The sequence below is a fragment of the Ranitomeya imitator genome, chromosome 2, assembly GCF_032444005.1.
Source record: "Ranitomeya imitator isolate aRanImi1 chromosome 2, aRanImi1.pri, whole genome shotgun sequence".
In the NCBI taxonomy this organism is placed as follows: domain Eukaryota; kingdom Metazoa; phylum Chordata; class Amphibia; order Anura; family Dendrobatidae; genus Ranitomeya; species Ranitomeya imitator.
Window position 1 is genome coordinate 210,771,340 of NC_091283.1, and position 22,882 is coordinate 210,794,221.

At 48.6% G+C, this 22,882-nt stretch overlaps 1 pseudogene; it reads left to right on the forward strand.

Annotated features, from left to right (window-relative positions):
• The window catches only part of LOC138666326 (ATP-dependent DNA helicase PIF1-like), a 38,344-nt pseudogene extending 19,500 nt beyond the window's left edge, over positions 1–18,844 (forward strand).
• Positions 18,845–22,882: the final 4,038 nt, after the last annotated feature.

Consider the following 22,882-nt stretch of genomic DNA (forward strand, 5'->3'; position numbering starts at 1 on the left):
GTTGCAAGCTACACAGCAGGGGAACAGCTGGCGTTGCTGAACCCCACTGACACATTGACTGGTGTTTTTCTCTGTGCAGATTGCATGTCCGGGCAAAAACTAGCGGTGTTAGAGCCCAGGGTCAGCAGGAGGAGGAGGAGAGGAGCAAAGTGTAGGCCGAAGCCTGCACTGGTGGCAGCTTTTGGTCGGTTGTGCCAGCGTGGCTTGTGCTGGACACGATGCCGGCTACACAGCGGGGGAACAGCTGGCGGTGCTGAACCCCACTAACACATTGGCTGGTGTTTTTCTCTGTGCAGCTAGCATTTCCGGGCAAAAACTAGCGGTGTTTGAGCCCAGGGTCAGCAGGAGGAGTAGAGGAGCAGAGTGTAGGCCGAAGCCTAGTTGAACCAATTTCAAAGGTTACCTTTAACCCCCCCCCTCAGGTGTTGCAAGGTACAAGAGCCACACCTTGAACAGCATTAATGATGCACAAGTCAAAGGTTGCTCTATTTAATTTTGCTCCTTGCACACGCTGAATTAAACACGTACACTATTTAGCCCATTATACTGTCAAACAGTAGTGGAGGCGTGACTACTAGTCTTTTTAAGGTGACGCAGCACAGGTGTACAAATTTACACCTAGGTGCTGTGCGCAGATTCCTTACCGTTGTTATTTGCAGTACAGGAAACTGCGCTCTTGTGTTATCCCTTGGCAATACCCTGTTAGTGCAGGCCGTCTCATGACCTCATTTCATGTTGGCCGCTGCGGTTAACGATGGCCATAAATCCCAGACCCACAGTGGCTTTTCATAAAGTCACACTGCGGTGCTGGGATTCGTGGCCTTGTGCAGTAAATATGTTCGCCGCTCACACATGTCCTTACACCTGCTTCAGACTGGGCGGCCTCAGCTGATCCCTTATCGCATGCCGCGGCCATGAGGCCGCACAGTCAGAAGAAGGCGGAAGGAGGGGAGTGAAGACAGGGGAACATATGCACTGCTCGTGCCCATCAATCACACCCTCGCAGTCAAAATATATGAGACAACGGGGGGCGTTGTGTCGGGCAGGGGGACGCACAGGCACAGCCAGCCAACCAATGATGTCAGGAGACGGGCAGCGCTAACAATGGGGGTGCTGCGTGTCATTAAAAAGGAAAGTCACACCTCAGGGACATTGTAATGGTCTGTAATGAGACACATTTTGTACTTGTTGAGTTCCACGTGTGCAAGGAGAAAAAGTCAGCCACCTTGTACAAATGCAGCAGTACTGCTGTACAAGGTGGCTGTTATACATAGAAACACCTGGGGGGTGGGGGGCAGGCTCCCTTCAATTTCAGTTCATGTGCCTGCGTGGCGTTTGCAGGACACGTTGCCAGCTACACAGCAGGGGAACAGCTGGCGGTGCTGAACCCCACTAACACATTGGCTGGTGTTTATCTCTGTGCAGCTAGCATGTCCGGGCAGAAACTGGCGTTGTTTGAGCCCAGGGTCAGCAGGAGGAGGAGAGGAGCAAAGTGTAGGCCGAAGCCTGCACTGGTGGCAGCTTTTGGTCAGTTGTGCCAGCGTGGCTTGTGCTGGACACGTTGCCGACTACACAGCAGGGGAACAGCTGGCGTTGCTGAACCCCACTAACACATTGGCTGGTGTTTTTCTCTGTGCAGCTAGCCGTTCCGGGCAAAAACTAGCGGTGTTTGAGCCCAGGGTCAGCAGGAGGAGTAGAGGAGCAGAGTGTAGGCCGAAGCCTAGTTGAACCAATTTCAAAGGTTACCTTTAACCCCCCCCCTCAGGTGTTGCAAGGTACAAGAGCCACACCTTGAACAGCATTAATGATGCACAAGTCAAAGGTTGCTCTATTTAATTTTGCTCCTTGCACACGCTGAATTAAACACGTACACTATTTAGCCCATTATACTGTCAAACAGTAGTGGAGGCGTGACTACTAGTCTTTTTAAGGAGACGCAGCACAGGTGTACAAATTTACACCTAGGTGCTGTGCGCAGATTCCTTACCGTTGTTATTTGCAGTACAGGAAACTGCGCTCTTGTGTTATCCCTTGGCAATACCCTGTTAGTGCAGGCCGTCTCATGACCTCATTTCATGTTGGCCGGTGCGGTTAACGATGGCCATAAATCCCAGACCCACAGTGGCTTTTCCTAAAGTCACACTGCGGTGCTGGGATTCGTGGCCTTGTGCAGTAAATATGTTCGCCGCTCACACATGTCCTTACACCTGCTTCAGACTGGGCGGCCTCAGCTGATCCCTTATCGCATGCCGCGGCCATGAGGCCGCACAGTCAGAAGAAGGCGGAAGGAGGGGAGTGAAAACAGGGGAACATATGCACTGCTCGTGCCCATCAATCACACCCTCGCAGTCAAAATATATGAGACAACGGGGGGCGTTGTGTCGGGCAGGGGGGACGCACAGGCACAGCCAGCCAACCAATGATGTCAGGAGACGGGCAGCGCTAACAATGGGGGTGCTGCGTGTCATTAAAAAGGAAAGTCACACCTCAGGGACATTGTAATGGTCTGTAATGAGACACATTTTGTACGTGTTGAGTTCCACGTGGGCAAGGAGAAAAAGTCAGCCACCTTGTACAAATGCAGCAGTACTGCTGTACAAGGTGGCTGATATACATAGAAACACCTGTGGGTGGGGGGCAGGCTCCCTTCAATTTCAGTTCATGTGCCTGCGTGGCGTTTGCAGGTCACGTTGCAAGCTACACAGCAGGGGAACAGCTGGCGTTGCTGAACCCCACTGACACATTGACTGGTGTTTTTCTCTGTGCAGATTGCATGTCCGGGCAAAAACTAGCGGTGTTAGAGCCCAGGGTCAGCAGGAGGAGGAGGAGAGGAGCAAAGTGTAGGCCGAAGCCTGCACTGGTGGCAGCTTTTGGTCGGTTGTGCCAGCGTGGCTTGTGCTGGACACGATGCCGGCTACACAGCGGGGGAACAGCAGGCGGTGCTGAACCCCACTAACACATTGGCTGGTGTTTTTCTCTGTGCAGCTAGCATGTCCGGGCAGAAACTGGCGTTGTTAGAGCCCAGGGTCAGCAGGAGGAGGAGAGGAGCAAAGTGTAGGCCGAAGCCTGCACTGGTGGCAGCTTTTGTTCTGTTGTGCCAGCGTGGCTTGTGCTGGACACGTTGCCGACTACACAGCAGGGGAACAGCTGGCGGTGCTGAACCCCACTAACACATTGGCTGGTGTTTTTCTCTGTGCAGCTAGCATTTCCTGGCAAAAACTAGCGGTGTTTGAGCCCAGGGTCAGCAGGAGGAGTAGAGGAGCAGAGTGTAGGCCGAAGCCTAGTTGAACCAATTTCAAAGGTTACCTTTAACCCCCCCCTCAGGTGTTGCAAGGTACAAGAGCCACACCTTGTGCAGCATTAATGCTGCACAAGTGAAAGGTTGCTCTATTTGTTTTGCTCCTTGCACACGCTGACTAAAACACGTACACTATTTAGCCCATTATACTGTCAAACAGTTGTGGAGGCGTGACTTGTCTTTTTAACGAGACGCAGCACAGGTGTCAAAATTTGCACCTAGGTACTGGGCGCAGATTCCTGAGCGTTGTTATTTGCTGTACAGGAGTCTGCGCTATTGTGATCCCTTGGCCATGCGCTGTGAGCGCTTCCTGTCTTCTGACCTCATTTCATGTCGGCCGTTGCGGTTAGCGATGGACATGAATCCCAGACCCACAGTGTGTTTTCAAAAAATCACACTGCGTGGCTGGGATTCGTGGCCTTGTGCAGTAAATAGGTTTGCCGCTTACACATGTCCTTACACCTGCTCCAGACTGGGCGGCCTCAGCTGATCCCTTATCGCCTACCACGGCCAGGAGGCCGCACAGTCTGAAGAAGGCGGAAGGAGATGAGTGAACACAGGCAAACATATGCACTGCACATGCCCATCAATCACACCCTCGCTGTCCAAAAAAATAAGACACCGAGGGCCGTTGTTTCGAGCAGGGGAGATGCACAGGCGCAGCCAGCTAACCAATGATGTCAAAAGACGGGCAGCGCTAACAAGGGTGGTGCTGCGTGTCATTACAAAGGAAAGTCACACCTCAGGGACATTGTAATGGTCTGTAATGAGACACATTTTGTACGTGTTGAGTTCCACGTGGGCAAGGAGAAAAAGTCAGCCACCTTGTACAAATGCAGCAGTACTGCTGTACAAGGTGGCTGATATACATAGAAACACCTGTGGGTGGGGGGCAGGCTCCCTTCAATTTCAGTTCATGTGCCTGCGTGGCGTTTGCAGGTCACGTTGCAAGCTACACAGCAGGGGAACAGCTGGCGTTGCTGAACCCCACTGACACATTGACTGGTGTTTTTCTCTGTGCAGATTGCATGTCCGGGCAAAAACTAGCGGTGTTAGAGCCCAGGGTCAGCAGGAGGAGAGGAGCAAAGTGTAGGCCGAAGCCTGCACTGGTGGCAGCTTTTGGTCGGTTGTGCCAGCGTGGCTTGTGCTGGACACGATGCCGGCTACACAGCGGGGGAACAGCAGGCGGTGCTGAACCCCACTAACACATTGGCTGGTGTTTTTCTCTGTGCAGCTAGCATGTCCGGGCAGAAACTGGCGTTGTTTGAGCCCAGGGTCAGCAGGAGGAGGAGAGGAGCAAAGTGTAGGCCGAAGCCTGCACTGGTGGCAGCTTTTGTTCTGTTGTGCCAGCGTGGCTTGTGCTGGACACGTTGCCGACTACACAGCAGGGGAACAGCTGGCGGTGCTGAACCCCACTAACACATTGGCTGGTGTTTTTCTCTGTGCAGCTAGCATTTCCGGGCAAAAACTAGCGGTGTTTGAGCCCAGGGTCAGCAGGAGGAGTAGAGGAGCAGAGTGTAGGCCGAAGCCTAGTTGAACCAATTTCAAAGGTTACCTTTAACCCCCCCCTCAGGTGTTGCAAGGTACAAGAGCCACACCTTGTGCAGCATTAATGCTGCACAAGTAAAAGGTTGCTCTATTTGTTTTGCTCCTTGCACACGCTGACTAAAACACGTACACTATTTAGCCCATTATACTGTCAAACAGTTGTGGAGGCGTGACTTGTCTTTTTAACGAGACGCAGCACAGGTGTCAAAATTTGCACCTAGGTACTGGGCGCAGATTCCTGAGCGTTGTTATTTGCTGTACAAGAGTCTGCGCTATTGTGATCCCTTGGCCATGCGCTGTGAGCGCTTCCTGTCTTCTGACCTCATTTCATGTCGGCCGTTGCGGTTAGCGATGGACATGAATCCCAGACCCACAGTGTGTTTTCAAAAAATCACACTGCGTGGCTGGGATTCGTGGCCTTGTGCAGTAAATAGGTTTGCCGCTTACACATGTCCTTACACCTGCTCCAGACTGGGCGGCCTCAGCTGATCCCTTATCGCCTACCACGGCCAGGAGGCCGCACAGTCTGAAGAAGGCGGAAGGAGATGAGTTAAGACAGGCGAACATATGCACTGCTCGTGCCCATAAACCACACCCTCGCTGACAAAATAAATATGACAACGAGGGGCGTTGTTTCTAGCAGGGCGGATGCACAGGCGCAGCCAGCTAACCATGATGACAAAAGACGGGAAACGCTACCAAGGGGGGTGCTGCGTATCATTACAAAGGAAAGTCACACCTCAGGGACAGTGGAATGGTCTCAATGAGACACATTTTGTACGTGTTGAGTTCCACGTGGGCAAGGAGAAAAAGTCAGCCACCTTGTACAAATGCAGCAGTACTGCTGTACTAGGTGGCTGTTATACATAGAAACACCTGGGGGGGTGGGGCCAGGTTCCCTTTTAATTTCAGTTCCTGTGCCTGCATGGCGTTTGCAGGTCACGTTGCCGGCTACACAGCAGGGGAACAGCTGGCGTTGCTGAACCCCACTAACACATTGGCTGGTGTTTTTCTCTGTGCAGCTAGCACTTCCGGGCAAAAACTAGCGGTGTTTGAGCCCAGGGTCAGCAGGAGGAGGAGAGGAGCAGAGTGTAGGCCGAAGCCTGCACTGGTGGCAGCTTTTGTTCTGTTGTGCCAGCGTGGCTTGTGCTGGACACGTTGCCGACTACACAGCAGGGGAACAGCTGGCGGTGCTGAACCCCACTGACACATCACCTAGTGTTTTTTTCTGTGTAGACAACACTTCCAGGTGGCAACTGACAGTGTTGAAACCCAGGGAATCAAAGAGGAGCAGAGTGTAGGCCGAAGCCTGCAGTGGAGCAAGTTGAAAGGGAACCTTTAACCCCCCCCCCCAGGCATTTGTTGCTGAAAGAGCCATCTTGTACAGCAGTAATACTGCACATGGAAAATGGTGGCTCCGAAAATTATGCTCCTTGCAAACGCTGAAGTACACACTCATATAATGTGTCCCCTCACACCGTCAAACCATCCCGGAAGTGGGACTTTCCTTTGTAATGTGACACAGCACAGCCGTCATTCCAACCCCCTTGGTGCCGGGCACCACCTCCTCAACGTTGTTTGGTTCTGTCACGGAGCCCGCACTGTAATGTTATCCCTTGGCCATGCACAGTTAGCGGTGCCCGTCTTCTGACATCATGTAGGTGTCAGGCTGGCAGTGCCTGTGCGTCCAAGCTGCCCGAGATCCAACCTTGCAGTGTCATCTAATGTAGTCCCACTGCGGGCCAGGGATCCATGGGCATGCGCAGTGCATATCATCGCCTCTCACTCACCTCCTTCCTGCTTCTTCAGACTGTGCGGCGTCACGGCCGTGGCATGCTATTAGGGATCAGCTGACGCCGCCTAGTCTGAAGAAGCGTGAAGAAGGGGAGTGAGAGGCTAGTATATGCACTGCGCATGGCCATGGATACCAGGCCCACTGTGGGATCACATTAGACGACACTGCGAGGTGTGATTTCGGGCAGCGTGGACGCACAGGCGCAGCCAGGACGACAACAAATGATGTCAGAGGACGGGCAGCGCAAACTGTGCATGGCCAAGGGATAACATAACAGCGCAGGGTCCATGACGGAATCAAACAACGCTAAGGAGGCAGCGCACGGTGCCAAGGGGGTAGCAATGACGGCTGTGCTGTGTCACATTGCAAAGGAAAGTCCCACCTCCGGGACGGTTGGACGGTGTGAGGGGACACATTACATGAGTGTGTAGTTCAGCGTTTGCAAGGAGCATAATTTCAAGAGCGACCTTTCCCTTGTGCAGTATTAGTGCTGCACATGGTGGCTCTTTCAGTAACAAACGCCTAGGGGGGGGGGGGACAGGTCCCCTTACATTTTAGTTGTGCCAGCGTGGCGGTCGCATGACACGTTGCCGGATACACAGCTGGGGATCAGCTGACGTTACTGAACCCCAATAACAGAGGAGCGACTGTTGACTGTGCACACAGCACTTCCAGGCACCAACTGGCGGTGTTAGAGCCCAGGGACAGCAGGAGGAGCAGATTGGAGGTATTGCCGCACACACAGCTGGGGATCAGCTGACGTTACTGAACCCCAATAACAGAGGAGCGACTGTTGACTGTGCACACAGCACTTCCAGGCACCAACTGGCGGTGTTAGAGCCCAGGGACAGCAGGAGGAGCAGAGGAACAGAGTGTAGGCCGAAGCCTGATTGGAGCAAGTTGAAAGGAAACCTTTAACCCCCCCCCCCAAGACGTTTGTAGCTGAAAGAGCCATGTTGTGCAGCACTAAGGATGCAAAAGGAAAAGGTTGCTCTTTTAATTATGCTCCTTGCAAACACCGAAGTAAACACTAAAAATGTGTCCCTTTATACCGTTAAACCGTTCCGGAGGTGCGAATTTCCTTCGTAATGGGACACAGCACAGCTGTCATTCCTATCCCCTTGATGCCGTGCGCTGCCTCCTCAGCGTTGTTTTAAGCTGCCACGGAGCCTGCGCTGTTCTGTTAGCCCTTGGCCATGCCCAATTAGCGCTGCCTGTCTTCTGACATAATTTGGTGTCAGGCTGTCAGTGCCTGTGCGTCCACGCTGCTCCAGATCCCACCTCGCAGTCTCATCTAACGTAATCCCACTGCGGGCCTTGGAACCATGGGCATGCACAGTGCATAACCTCGACTCTCACTCCCCTCCTTCCCTCTTCTTCAGACTGTGCGGTGTCACGGCCGTGGCATGCTAGGGATCAGCTGACGGCGCACAGTCTAAAGAAGGCGGAGGGAAATGAGCGAGAGCCCGAGGGGAAGATATGCACTGCGCATGCCCATGGATCCCAGGCCCGCAGTGTGACTCAATCAGAAGACACTGCGAGGCGGGATCTCGGGCACCGCGGCCGCACAGGCGCAGCCAGCCTGACACCAAATTATGTCAGAAGACAGGCAGCGCAAATAGGGCATGCCCAAGGGATAACAGAACAGCGCAGGCTCCGTGACAGCTTAAAACAACGCTGAGGAGGCAGCGCATGGCACCAAGGGGGTAGGAATGACGGCTGTGCTGCGTCACATTACGAAGGAAAGTCCCAGCTCCGGGACGGTATAACGGTATCAGTGAACACATTTTATAAGTGTTAAGTTCTGCGTGTGCAAAGAGCTAAAAAAAAAGAGCTACCTTTTCCTTGTGCAGCATTACTGCTGCACAAGATGGCTCTTTCAGTAACAAACGACGGGGGGGGGGGGGGGACAGGTTCCCTTACATTTAGGTTGTTGTGCCAGCGTGGCGGTCGCAGGACACATTGCCGGCTACACAGCTGGGGATCAGCTGACGTTACTGAAACCCAATAACACTGGGTCGTATGTTTTTACTGTGCAGCCTGCACTTCTGAGCCGCAACTGGCGGTGTTGGAGCCCAGGAATAGCAGTTCAGGTGGTAGAAAGATGAACACAGCAGAGACCTGGATGACACCCAATTACTTAATCAGGCAGAGGAGTGGCAAATTCCTGCGAGATCCAGGCCTGGTTCATTTTCAGGAAAGTAAGCCGGTCAACGTTATCGGAGGATAGTCGCATGCGACGGTCTGTTAGTACACCACCTGCGGCACTAAAGACACGTTCCGATAAGACACTAGCCGCAGGGCAAGCCAGCACCTCCAATGCATACTGGCTTAGCTCTGGCCATGTATCCAGCTTAGAGACCCAAAACTTGAACGGGGAAGAGCCGTCTGGGAGTACAGTAAGAGGGCAAGCCATGTAGTCTGTCACCATCTGACGGAACCGTTGCCTCCTGCTGACTGGAGCCGCCGGTGATGGTGTAGACATTTGGGGCGGGCACACAAAAGTGTGCCAGAGTTGTGCCATACTGGGCTTGCCTTGGGCAGAGGCACTGCTTCTGCTCCCTCTTTGGGCAGAGCCTCCCCCACTGCCTCGACGCACTGAGCTGCTTTGTAAAGCACTAGCAGCACTCCTCTCAGTTGGACAGGAGAAGATGATGGAATTCACCAGTGTGTCGTGGTACTCCCGCAATTTACGCTCCCGGGTCAACGCAGGGATGAGGTTTTGGACGTTGTCCCGGTAGCGAGGATCGAGGAGGGTGAACACCCAATAATCAGGCATGTTGAGAATGTGGTCGATGCGGCGGTCGTTTCTCAGGCACTGCAGCATGAAATCCACCATGTGCTGCAGAGTGCCAACCGGCCCAGAAACGCTGTCCCCTGCTTGAGACATGATCTCTGCCCGCTCGTCATCACCCCACCCTCGCTGTACACACTGACCACTGGACAATTGTGTCGCTCCCTCCTCTGGACGGAGCTCTTCCTCCTCCATTGACTCCTCCTCATCCTCCTCACAAATTGGCCCCTGCGTACCCCTTTGTGAGGAACCACGTGGCGCTGACTCTCCAGAAGCTGATGGAAAAGGTGACTCCTCATCCTCCACCTCTTCCACCACATCATCCCTTAACCCTTGCAAAGTTTGCTGAAGCAGGCAGATAAGGGGGACAGTCATGCTGACTAGTGCATCATCTGCACTTGCCATCCGCGTGGAATAATCAAAAGGACGCAAAACCTGGCAGACGTCCTTCATAGTGGCCCACTCTGTGGTTGTGAAGTCTGATCGGCGCTGACTGCGACTTCTTTGCGCCTGATGCAGCTGGTACTCCATAACTGCTTGCTGCTGCTCACACAACCGCTCCAACATATGTAACGTGGAATTCCACCGGGTAGGTAGGTCACATATGATGCGGTGTTCCGGAAGGCGGAATCGGCGCTGCAGAGCAGCAATGCGGGATCTGGCCAAGCTGGAACGCCGCAAGTGAGCACACTCTAGGCGGACCTTGTGCAGCAGGGCATCAAGATCCGGATAGTCCCTCAGAAAACTCTGCACAACCAAATTGAGCACATGTGCCAGACATGGGATGTGAGTGAGGTTGCCAAGGGCCAAAGCTGCCACCAGATTTCGGCCATTGTCACACACTACCATGCCTGGCTGGAGATTCGCTGGCAGTAACCACACATCGCTCTCCTGCTTTATGGCATTCCAGAGCTCCTGCGCTGTGTGGCTTCGATGCCCCAATGAAACTAGTTTCAAGACGGCCTGCTGACGTTTGGCCACGGCTGTGCTCATGTCGGTCATAGGTAAACGTTCACGGGTCCATGTGGGGGTGGACTGTGACGGATCCTGCAGAGAGGAATCAGAGGAACTGGTGTAAGAGGAGGAGTCGATGCGTACAGACTGGATTCCTGCAATCCTTGGAGTGGGCAGGACACGTCCTGCGCCACTCGCACGATCTGTACCTGGCTCAACAACATTAACCCAATGGGCAGTGAGGGAAACATATCGCCCCTGTCCATGCTGACTGGTCCACGCATCGGTGGTGAGGTGGACCTTGCTACTGACGGCGTTCAGTAGCGCATGTTTTATGTTTGCCTCAACATGCCTGTGCAGGGCAGGGACAGCCTGCCTGCTGAAGTAAAAGCGGCTGGGCACCTTGTACTGTGGGACTGCCAATGCCATCAAGTCACGGAAGCTGTCAGTCTCCACCAGCCTGAACGAGAGCATTTCCAGGGACAACAGTTTGGCAATGCCTGCATTCAGAGCCTGTGCTCGGGGGTGGTTGGCCGAGAATGCCCGCCTTTTCTCCCATGCCTGTACTACCGATGGCTGTAGAGTAGACTGGGAGTGTGAGGATGACTGGGAAGGTGGTGCTGTGGGTGGAATTACACAAGGTCTCTGGGAGGAAGCCAAACCAGCTGTGCGTGAGCTGGAGGAAGAGGCAACACGAGCTGAAGAGGTGGTAGCTGCCGCTGTTGGTTGGCCTACATCTTCAGTGTGTTTCTGTAACTCCACCGCGTGCCTGGTCCGCACATGTTTCCACATATTTGTGGTATTGAGGTTGCTGACATTTTTCCCTCTTTTTACTTTATGATGACACAGCTTGCATTTGACAAAACAAATGTCATCTGCAACTGTGTCAAAAAAGGACCAGGCACTGCAAGTCTTGGGAGCGCCCTTTTTGGCTTTGGAAAGAGACAGGCTCCTAACGGGTGCCAAAGTGGAGGCTACAGGCTCCGCAGTCTTCCCCCTCCCTCTCCCTCTTTGGCCCGTAAGAGGAAGCTCTTCCTCTGAGCTGCTCCCACCACCTTCCTGTTCCTCACGCCACGATGGGTCAAGGACCTCATCATCTCCACTACCCTCTGCCACCAACTGCTCCTCCTGGGTAGTCTCAGCAGCACAGTACGCACGAGAAAGCGGCACCTGAGTTTCATCATCAGATGCGTACTGCGCTGTGGTCACCGGAGGCACTGGCCCACCTGCCTCTTCAGAGTCAGAGAGAAAAAGGTGTTGGGCATCACTGCACACTGCCTCTTCTTCCATTTCTCCAATGCTGCTTGGCTGGCCCCCTGTTTCCAAGCCAAGAGATTCAGAGAACAGAAGTAGAGACGGCTCCTGTCCTGGGCTCTCTGACTGCCTGGCCAATTTGGCAGGTGGTGAAGAGACAGATGGCTGCTCTCCAGTGCTCTGTGCCTGAGAGGATGTGGCACTAACTGAAGTCGATGCCGAGGCGTTAGCTGCCATCCACCCGACAACGGCTTCAATTTGGTCTTCACGCAGCAGCGGTGCACGGCGCTCTCCGACAAAGCTGCGCATGAAGGACTGTTCCCTGCTGAAACTGAGTGACGACGAGTCACCGGCGCCCGCAGCAGGCACAGAATCACCACGTCCTCTCCCTGCTCCTCTCCCTGCTCCGCGCCCACGCCCACGTGCCTTACTCCCTGCCCTCTTCATCTTGGTTGACAGATAAAGATAAGCAGAAAAGTACTAAGGCCTTAGTGTGCTTATTCCTGTAATGCTCCTCCTAACAGGTGTAAGAAACACTAATGTTGTAAATTGTGGACTAAACTTTATTATTTTTCAAATGTGGCCTACACAAGTGTAAGTTGTGTTTGGTGAACTTAACCTTTTTTTTGGTGCAGATCGGGCTACAGAGCTAGTTTAAATCACACGGAGACCGTGCAGACAGCCGTAAACGGCGCTGCAAGGCCAAGAAACCCTCCTCTAGGTTATCCTATATAGTGTTTTTCCACTATTTAGCTGGATACAAGTGGAAAGACACTAATAGGAATTTTTTTTTTCAAATTTTAAACTGGCTGCACTATTTGAAAAAAAGGAAATTGTTTTTCAAGGTATGAGGCAGTAACGCACCCTGAGCTGAATCCAACCGGCTATGGCTGCACACAGACTACAGGGCGAGCTGGGCTCACACGGAGACCGTGCAGACAGCCGTAAACGGCGCTGCAAGGCCAAAAAACCCTCCTCTAGGTTATCCTATATAGTGTTTTTCCACTATTTAGCTGGATACGAGTGGAAAGACACTAATAGGAATTTTTTTTTTCAAATTTTAAACAGGCTGCACTATTTGAAAAAAAGGAAAATTTTTCTCAAGGTATGAGCCAGTAACGAACCCTGAGCTGAATCCAACCGGCTATGGCTGCACACAGACTACAGGGCGAGCTGGGCTCACACGGAGACCGTGCAGACAGCCGTAAACGGCGCTGCAAGGCCAAAAAACCCTCCTCTAGGTTATCCTATATAGTGTTTTTCCACTATTTAGCTGGATACGAGTGGAAAGACACTAATAGGAATTTTTTTTTTCAAATTTTAAACAGGCTGCACTATTTGAAAAAAAGGAAAATTTTTCTCAAGGTATGAGCCAGTAACGAACCCTGAGCTGAATCCAACCGGCTATGGCTGCACACAGACTACAGGGCGAGCTGGGCTCACACGGAGACCGTGCAGACAGCCGTAAACGGCGCTGCAAGGCCAAAAAACCCTCCTCTAGGTTATCCTATATAGTGTTTTTCCACTATTTAGCTGGATACGAGTGGAAAGACACTAATAGGAATTTTTTTTTTCAAATTTTAAACAGGCTGCACTATTTGAAAAAAAGGAAAATTTTTCTCAAGGTATGAGCCAGTAACGAACCCTGAGCTGAATCCAACCGGCTATGGCTGCACACAGACTACAGGGCGAGCTGGGCTCACACGGAGACCGTGCAGACAGCCGTAAACGGCGCTGCAAGGCCCAAAAACCCCCCTCTAGGTTATCCTATGTAGTGTTTTTCCACAATAGAGCTGGAGACTGGTGGAAAAACACTAATAGGAAATTTGAGAAAAAATGTGCAGCAGGCTGCACTAAGAGCAAAAAAGAACAACTGTGTGAGGCAGTGTGAACCCCCCCTGAGCTGAATACAACCGGGTATATGGCTGCACACAGACTACAGAGTGAGCTGCACACACACACACACAGAGACCTTGCAGAACGCTGTTAAAACAGCGCTGCAAGGCAAGAGCAAGGTGAACAGTGAAGAACACACAGCGTTTTGCTAAATTAGCCTTTGGAAAGGAAAATAAAGCAATTAGCTAGCTCAACTGGCCCTCAGTTAGAACACAGCGTCCTGTCCCTAACTGAAATCACAGCAGAGTGAGCGCAAAATGGCGGCAGCGCTTTTTTATAGTGCAGAGTGACATCATTTCAGCAGCCAATCCAAGCCTTGCCAGTACTTACATGCCCACCATGCTAAACAGGATGTGCCCACACTTTCATTCATTCCTCATTGGCTGCTGCGTTCAATTTGAATTCTGGGAACTTCCGATTCCGGTATCCGATACGCGGGAAGTATCGGAATTCAGTATCGGAATTCCGATACCGCAAATATCGGCCGATACCCGATACTTGCGGTATCGGAATGCTCAACACTACCTATATCACAACTAGGGTAAACAAAGCTAAAAACAGAAGGTATATACAGAAAGTATATGTACCCGCGCTAAATCCTATGTGACATTAAATAAACCACTATTAATCTGAATTTACCTGTTTGGTAAGATGGATTACCCAAGATGTTAAAATATGGCGTGATTCAAATCGGAGGTGGCTCGAAAGTAAGTTCTATTAGAAAAGGAAGACAGAGGTATTTGTTATATCTAATTTCCGATCTTACATATAAGCGTGTATATGTATACACACATTTGTGTTACTGCTTTGCGATGAAGGGCTGATATGCTCGTTACAGGGTACTTTGTGTGTATAGAATGCACTCAGATAAGAACCTAAAAAAGGAAAGAGCTCTTCAGCTCCAAGGACGTCCACCCATTTCTTCTGATACATGTTGGCACCAATGACACGGCAAGGAAGGACCTACCGACAATCTGCAAAGACTTTGAAGAGTTGGGGAAGAAAGTAAAGGAACTGGATGCACAGGTAGTTTTTTCTTCTATCCTTCCAGTAGACGGGCATGGCACCAGGAGATGGAACAGGATCCTTGATGCAAACAACTGGCTAAGACGATGGTGCAGACAACAAGGATTCGGATTCCTGGACCACAGTGTGAATTACTTGTACGATGGACTCCTCGCCAGAGACGGACTACACCTCAACAAACCTGGGAAGCACACATTCGCCAGAAGACTCGCCACACTCATCAGGAGGGCGTTAAACTAGAAGAAGGGGGGACGGGAAGAAAAACATTAGACTTGAACAAAGAAGATCCAGGAAAACATACTCAGAAGGGAGGTAAGAACATTTCTAAAACAATCCACAGCGAGGAGATTGGAACAAAACAAAATCCTTTAAACTGCATGCTCGCAAATGCCAGAAGCCTGACAAACAACATGGAAGAACTAGAAGCAGAAATATCTACAGGTAACTTTGACATAGTGGGAATAACCGAGACCTGGTTAGATGAAAGCTATGACTGGGCAGTTAACTTACAGGGTTACAGTCTGTTTAGAAAGGATCGTAAAAATCGGAGAGGAGGAGGGGTTTGTCTCTATGTAAAGTCTTGTCTAAAGTCCACTTTAAGGGAGGATATTAGCGAAGGAAATGAGGATGTCGAGTCCATATGGGTCGAAATTCATGGAGGGAAAAATGGTAACAAAATTCTCATTGGGGTCTGTTACAAACCCCCAAATATAACAGAAACCATGGAAAGTCTACTTCTAAAGCAGATAGATGAAGCTGCAACCCATAATGAGGTCCTGGTTATGGGGGACTTTAACTACCCGGATATTAACTGGGAAACAGAAACCTGTGAAACCCATAAAGGCAACAGGTTTCTGCTAATAACCAAGAAAAATTATCTTTCACAATTGGTGCAGAATCCAACCAGAGGAGCAGCACTTTTAGACCTAATACTATCTAATAGACCTGACAGAATAACAAATCTGCAGGTGGTCGGGCATCTAGGAAATAGCGACCACAATATTGTACAGTTTCACCTGTCTTTCACTAGGGGGACTTGTCAGGGAGTCACAAAAACACTGAACTTTAGGAAGGCAAAGTTTGACCAGCTTAGAGATGCCCTTAATCTGGTAGACTGGGACAATATCCTCAGAAATAAGAATACAGATAATAATTGGGAAATGTTTGAGAACATCCTAAATAGGCACTGTAAGCGGTTTATACCTTGTGAGAATAAAAGGACTAGAAATAGGAAAAACCCAATGTGGCTAAACAAAGAAGTAAGACAGGCAATTAACAGTAAAAAGAAAGCATTTGCACTACTAAAGCAGGATGGCACCACTGAAGCTCTAAAAAACTATAGGGAGAAAAATACTTTATCTAAAAAACTAATTAAAGCTGCCAAAAAGGAAACAGAGAAGCACATTGCTAAGGAGAGTAAAACTAATCCCAAACTGTTCTTCAACTATATCAATAGTAAAAGAATAAAAACTGAAAATGTAGGCCCCTTAAAAAATAGTGAGGAAAGAATGGTTGTAGATGACGAGGAAAAAGCTAACATATTAAACACCTTCTTCTCCACGGTATTCACGGTGGAAAATGAAATGCTAGATGAAATCCCAAGAAACAATGAAAACCCTATATTAAGGGTCACCAATCTAACCCAAGAAGAGGTGCAGAACCGGCTAAATAAGATTAAAATAGATAAATCTCCGGGTCCGGATGGCATACACCCACGAGTAGTAAGAGAACTAAGTAATGTAATAGATAAACCATTATTTCTTATTTTTAGGGACTCTATAGCGACGGGGTCTGTTCCGCAGGACTGGCGCATAGCAAATGTGGTGCCAATATTCAAAAAGGGCTCTAAAAGTGAACCTGGAAATTATAGGCCAGTAAGTCTAATCTCTATTGTTGGTAAAATATTTGAAGGGTTTCTCAGGGATGTTATTCTGGATTATCTCAATGAGAATAACTGTTTAACTCCATATCAGCATGGGTTTATGAGAAATCGCTCCTGTCAAACCAATCTAATCAGTTTTTATGAAGAGGTAAGCTATAGGCTGGACCACGGTGAGTCATTGGACGTGGTATATCTCGATTTTTCCAAAGCGTTTGATACCGTGCCGCACAAGAGGTTGGTACACAAAATGAGAATGCTTGGTCTGGGGGAAAATGTGTGTAAATGGGTTAGTAACTGGCTTAGTGATAGAAAGCAGAGGGTGGTTATAAATGGTATAGTCTCTAACTGGGTCGCTGTGACCAGTGGGGTACCGCAGGGGTCAGTATTGGGACCTGTTCTCTTCAACATATTCATTAATGATCTGGTAGAAGGTTTACACAGTAAAATATCGATATTTGCAGATGATACAAAACTATGTAAAGCAGTTATTACAAGAGAAGATAGTATTCTGCTACAGATGGATCTGGATAAGTTGGAATCTTGGGCTGAAAGGTGGCAGATGAGGTTTAACAATGATAAATGTAAGGTTATACACATGGGAAGAAGGAATCAATATCACCATTACATACTGAATGGGAAACCGCTGGGTAAATCTGACAGGGAGAAGGACTTGGGGATCCTAGTTAATGATAAACTTACCTGGAGCAGCCAGTGCCAGGCAGCAGCTGCCAAGGCAAACAGGATCATGGGGTGCATTAAAAGAGGTCTGGATACACATGATGAGAGCATTATACTGCCTCTGTACAAATCCCTAGTTTGACCGCACATGGAGTACTGTGTCCAGTTTTGGGCACCGGTGCTCAGGAAGGATATAATGGAACTAGAGAGAGTACAAAAGAGGGCAACAAAATTAATAAAGGGGATGGGAGAACTACAATACCCAGATAGATTAGCGAAATTAGGATTATTTAGTCTAGAAAAAAGACGACTGAGGGGCGATCTAATAACCATGTATAAGTATATAAGGGGACAATACAAATATCTCGCTGAGGATCTGTTTATACCAAGGAAGGTGACGGGCACAAGGGGGCATTCTTTGCGTCTGGAGGAGAGAAGGTTTTTCCACCAACATAGAAGAGGATTCTTTACTGTTAGGGCAGTGAGAATCTGGAATTGCTTGCCTGAGGAGGTGGTGATGGCGAACTCAGTTGAGGGGTTCAAGAGAGGCCTGGATGTCTTCCTGGAGCAGAACAATATTGTATCATACAATTAGGTTCTGTAGAAGGACGTAGATCTGGGGATTTAATATGATGGAATATAGGCTGAACTGGATGGACAAATGTCTTTTTTCGGCCTTACTAACTATGTTACTATGTTACTATGTGTATAGCTTTATACAGTTTAGATGTAGGTCTTCTGCGAGCACCGTCCCGGCCGGTGACGGGCGTGCGCATGGTTGGAAATCCTTGCTGGATGTTCAGGTTGTTCAGAAGGACCTTCACAGTGTTCGGGTCACATGACTGGCAGTCACGTGGTGCCCCTTCTGAAGAGTACGGATCGCAGGTGGGAGCCAATAGTCTACATCTAAACTTTTGACGTATGAATACGAGTGTGACAGCTAAGTAGCTTTGATATATAAACTATTGGCTCATTATTACCGTGCAATCGCCGGTTAAGGCTTACGGACCCTGTTCTAATGTATATAGTCACATAATACAGGTACCCAGTAACTTATATCTGTGCCGCTATCAGAAACCCTGCCACTATATATATATATATGCACCTTTTGATTTGTGAAAGCTATACACAGACTCTTTCCTTTTTTAGGTTCTTATCTGAGTGCATTCTATACACACGAAGTACCCTGTAACGAGCATATCAGCCCTTCATCGCAAAGCAGTAACACAAATGTGTGTATACATATACACGCTTATATGTAAGATCAGAAATTAGATATAACAAATACCTCTGTCTCCCTTTTCTAATAGAACTTACTTTCGTGCCACCTCCGATTTGAATCACGCCATATTTTAACATCTTTGGTAATCCATCTTACCAAACAGGTAAATTCAGATTAATAGTGATTTATTTAATGTAACATAGGCTTTAGCGCTGGACCATATACTTCCTGTATACATCTACTGTTTTTAGTTTCCAGTTAAACGAGCTTTTGCCATGACAACAAACAAGTCACAAGGTCAAACTCTACACCGTGTTGGCATATATCTACCGGAGCCTGTTTTTGGTCAAGGACAACTCTACGTTGCATTTTCAAGAGTTAAAATGAGATCCAACGTCAAGGTGCAAGATTTTCCTACCCCGTTACAAGGAAAGTTGCTTATAGGTAGTGAAAAGGTTTTCACAAAAAATGTGGTGTACAAAAATATTTTGGGTTGATATTGTTAAGAAATATATTAGTGTCGATGTACTTCTTTTGTTCGATGATTTATTTAAATACAGTTAGATTCATGTAATGACTTATGTATTTTGATGATCTGTTTCATAATTTTATTCAATCGTATTAAGTTCCATGACCAATAAAACTTAATGATAATAAATATATTTTACCCAGAAAATTCTGTGTATTCATTGCATTATTCTGAAGTCTTCATAAATAAGCTATATACAGATTCTAGAATATCCGATGCATTAGAATCGAGCCACCATCTAGATATATAATATATATATATATTAATAGTATAGAGAGTAGAACGGCACTAGAGTAGAACGTCTTTAAACAAGCAGGACTGTTAGTGGACAGCTGTGTATTCAGGCGTCACAATCATAAAGGGTAATGGTGCTCTGCATAAATGTCCAGCAAGTAATCCGTATGCAGTAAGAGAAGATAAAATTATGCGGCACTCACCCAGAATTAGCTGTGAAGATTGTGACCTTTATTGGAGAAAAATGAAGATTACATCCGTCAGAACATCAGGTACATGAGAGGGTGCGGGATAGGAGCACGGACACCGGGCCACCATCTAATATATATATATATATATATATATATATATATATATATATATATATATATATATATATATATATATATATATATATATATATATATATATATATATAAACAGTATATATATGTGCAGGGCCGGCTCCAGGTTTTTGAGGGCCCCGGGCGAAAGAGTCTCAGTGGGTCCTCCTTTAACACATACCACGATTCATGATGCCCAGATACAGCAGAGAAATATAGCTATAATACAATGCCAGATTTCACTTCTTACATGAGTGATAGCTATTGTAAATTCTACAGTGTATATATACAGGACAGGAGAGGTGGTACTGTGCAGTGTATATATACAGGACAGGAGGAGTGGTACTGTGCAGTGTATATATACAGGACAGGAGGAGTGGTACTGTGCAGTGTATATATACAGGACAGGAGGAGTGGTACTGTGCAGTGTATATATACAGGACAGGAGGAGTGGTACTGTGCAGTGTATATATATACAGGACTGGAGGAGTGGTACTGTGCAGTGTATATATACAGGACAGGAGGAGTGGTACTGTGCAGTGTATATATACAGGACTGGAGGAGTGGTACTGTGCAGTGTATATATACAGGACAGGAGGAGTGGTACTGTGCAGTGTATATCTACAGGACAGGAGGAGTGGTACTGTGCAGTGTATATATATACAGGACTGGAGGAGTGGTACTGTGCAGTGTATATATACAGGACAGGAGGAGTGGTACTGTGCAGTGTATATATACAGGACAGGAGGAGTGGTACTGTGCAGTGTGTATGTATACAGGACAGGAGGAGTGGCACTGTGCAGTGTATATATACAGGACAGGAGGAGTGGCACTGTGCAGTGTATATATACAGGACTGGAGGAGTGGTACTGTGCAGTGTATATCTACAGGACAGGAGGAGTGGTACTGTGCAGTGTATATATACAGGACAGGAGGAGTGGTACTGTGCAGTGTATATATACAGGACAGGAGGAGTGGTACTGTGCAGTGTGTATGTATACAGGACAGGAGGAGTGGCACTGTGCAGTGTATATATACAGGACAGGAGGAGTGGCACTGTGCAGTGTATATATACAGGACTGGAGGAGTGGTACTGTGCAGTGTATATCTACAGGACAGGAGGAGTGGTACTGTGCAGTGTATATATACAGGACAGGAGGAGTGGTACTGTGCAGTGTATATATACAGGACAGGAGGAGTGGTACTGTGCAGTGTATATATACAGGACAGGAGGAGTGGTACTGTGCAGTGTATATACAGGAGGAGTGGTACTGTGCAGTGTATATATACAGGACAGGAGGAGTGGCAATGTGCAGTGTATATATACAGGACAGGAGGAGCGGTACTGTGCAGTGTATATATACAGGACAGGAGGAGTGGTACTGTGCAGTGTGTATGTATACAGGACAGGAGGAGTGGCACTGTGCAGTGTATATATACAGGACAGGAGGAGTGGTACTGTGCAGTGTGTATGTATACAGGACAGGAGGAGTGGCACTGTGCAGTGTATATATACAGGACAGGAGGAGTGGTACTGTGCAGTGTATATATACAGGACAGGAGGAGTGGTACTGTGCAGTGTATATATACAGGACAGGAGGAGTGGTACTGTGCAGTGTATATATACAGGACAGGAGGAGTGGTACTGTGCAGTGTATATATACAGCACAGGAGGAGTGGTACTGTGCAGTGTATATATACAGGACAGGAGGAGTGGTACTGTGCAGTGTATATACAGGAGGAGTGGTACTGTGCAGTGTATATATACAGGACAGGAGGAGTGGCAATGTGCAGTGTATATATACAGGACAGGAGGAGCGGTACTGTGCAGTGTATATATACAGGACAGGAGGAGTGGTACTGTGCAGTGTGTATGTATACAGGACAGGAGGAGTGGCACTGTGCAGTGTATATATACAGGACAGGAGGAGTGGTACTGTGCAGTGTATATATACAGGACAGGAGGAGTGGTACTGTGCAGTGTATATATACAGGACAGGAGGAGTGGTACTGTGCAGTGTATATCTACAGGACAGGAGGAGAGGTACTGTGCAGTGTATATATACAGGAGGAGTGGTGCTGTGCAGTGTATATATACAGGACAGGAGGAGTGGTACTGTGCAGTGTATATACACAGGAGGAGTGGTGCTGTGCAGTGTATATATACAGGACAGGAGGAGTGGTACTGTGCAATGTATATCTACAGGACAGGAGGAGAGGTACTGTGCAGTGTATATATACAGGACAGGAGGAGTGGTACTGTGCAGTGTATATATACAGGACAGGAGGAGTGGTACTGTGTAGTGTATATCTACAGGACAGGAGGAGTGGTACTGTGCAGTGTATATCTACAGGACAGGAGGAGTGGTACTGTGCAGTGTATATATACAGGACAGGAGGAGTGGCACTGTGCAGTGTATATATACAGGACAGGAGGAGAGGTACTGTGCAGTGTATATATACAGGACAGAAGGAGTGGTACTGTGCAGTGTATATATACAGGACAGGAGGAGTGGTACAGTGCAGTGTATATCTACAGGACAGGAGGAGAGGTACTGTGCAGTGTATATCTACAGGACAGGGGGAGAGGTACTGTGCAGTGTATATACAGGACAGGAGGAGTGGTACTGTGCAGTGTATATATACAGGACAGGAGGAGTGGTACTGTGTAGTGTATATCTACAGGACAGGAGGAGTGGTACTGTGCAGTGTATATCTACAGGACAGGAGGAGAGGTACTGTGCAGTGTATATATACAGGACAGGAGGAGTGGTACTGTGTAGTGTATATCTACAGGACAGGAGGAGTGGTACTGTGCAGTGTATATCTACAGGACAGGAGGAGAGGTACTGTGCAGTGTATACATACAGGACAGGAGGAGAGGTACTGTGCAGTGTATATATACAGGACAGGGGGAGAGGTACTGTGCAGTGTATATCTACAGGACAGGAGGAGAGGTACTGTGCAGTGTATATCTACAGGACAGGAGGAGTGGTACTGTGCAGTGTATATCTACAGGACAGGAGGAGAGGTACTGTGCAGTGTATACATACAGGACAGGAGGAGAGGTACTGTGCAGTGTATATATACAGGACAGGGGGAGAGGTACTGTGCAGTGTATATCTACAGGACAGGAGGAGAGGTACTGTGCAGTGTATATATACAGGACAGGAGGAGTGGTACTGTGCAGTGTATATCTACAGGACTGGAGGAGTGGTACTGTGCAGTGTATAGATATACAGGACAGGAGGAGCGGTACTGTGCAGTGTATATCTACAGGACCGGAGGAGAAGTACTGTGCAGTGTATATCTACAGGACAGGAGGAGAGGTACTGTGCAATGTATATACAGGACAGGAGGAGTGGTACTGTGCAGTGTATATATACAGGACAGGAGGAGTGGTACTGTGCAGTGTATATATACAGGACAGGAGGAGTGGTACTGTGCAG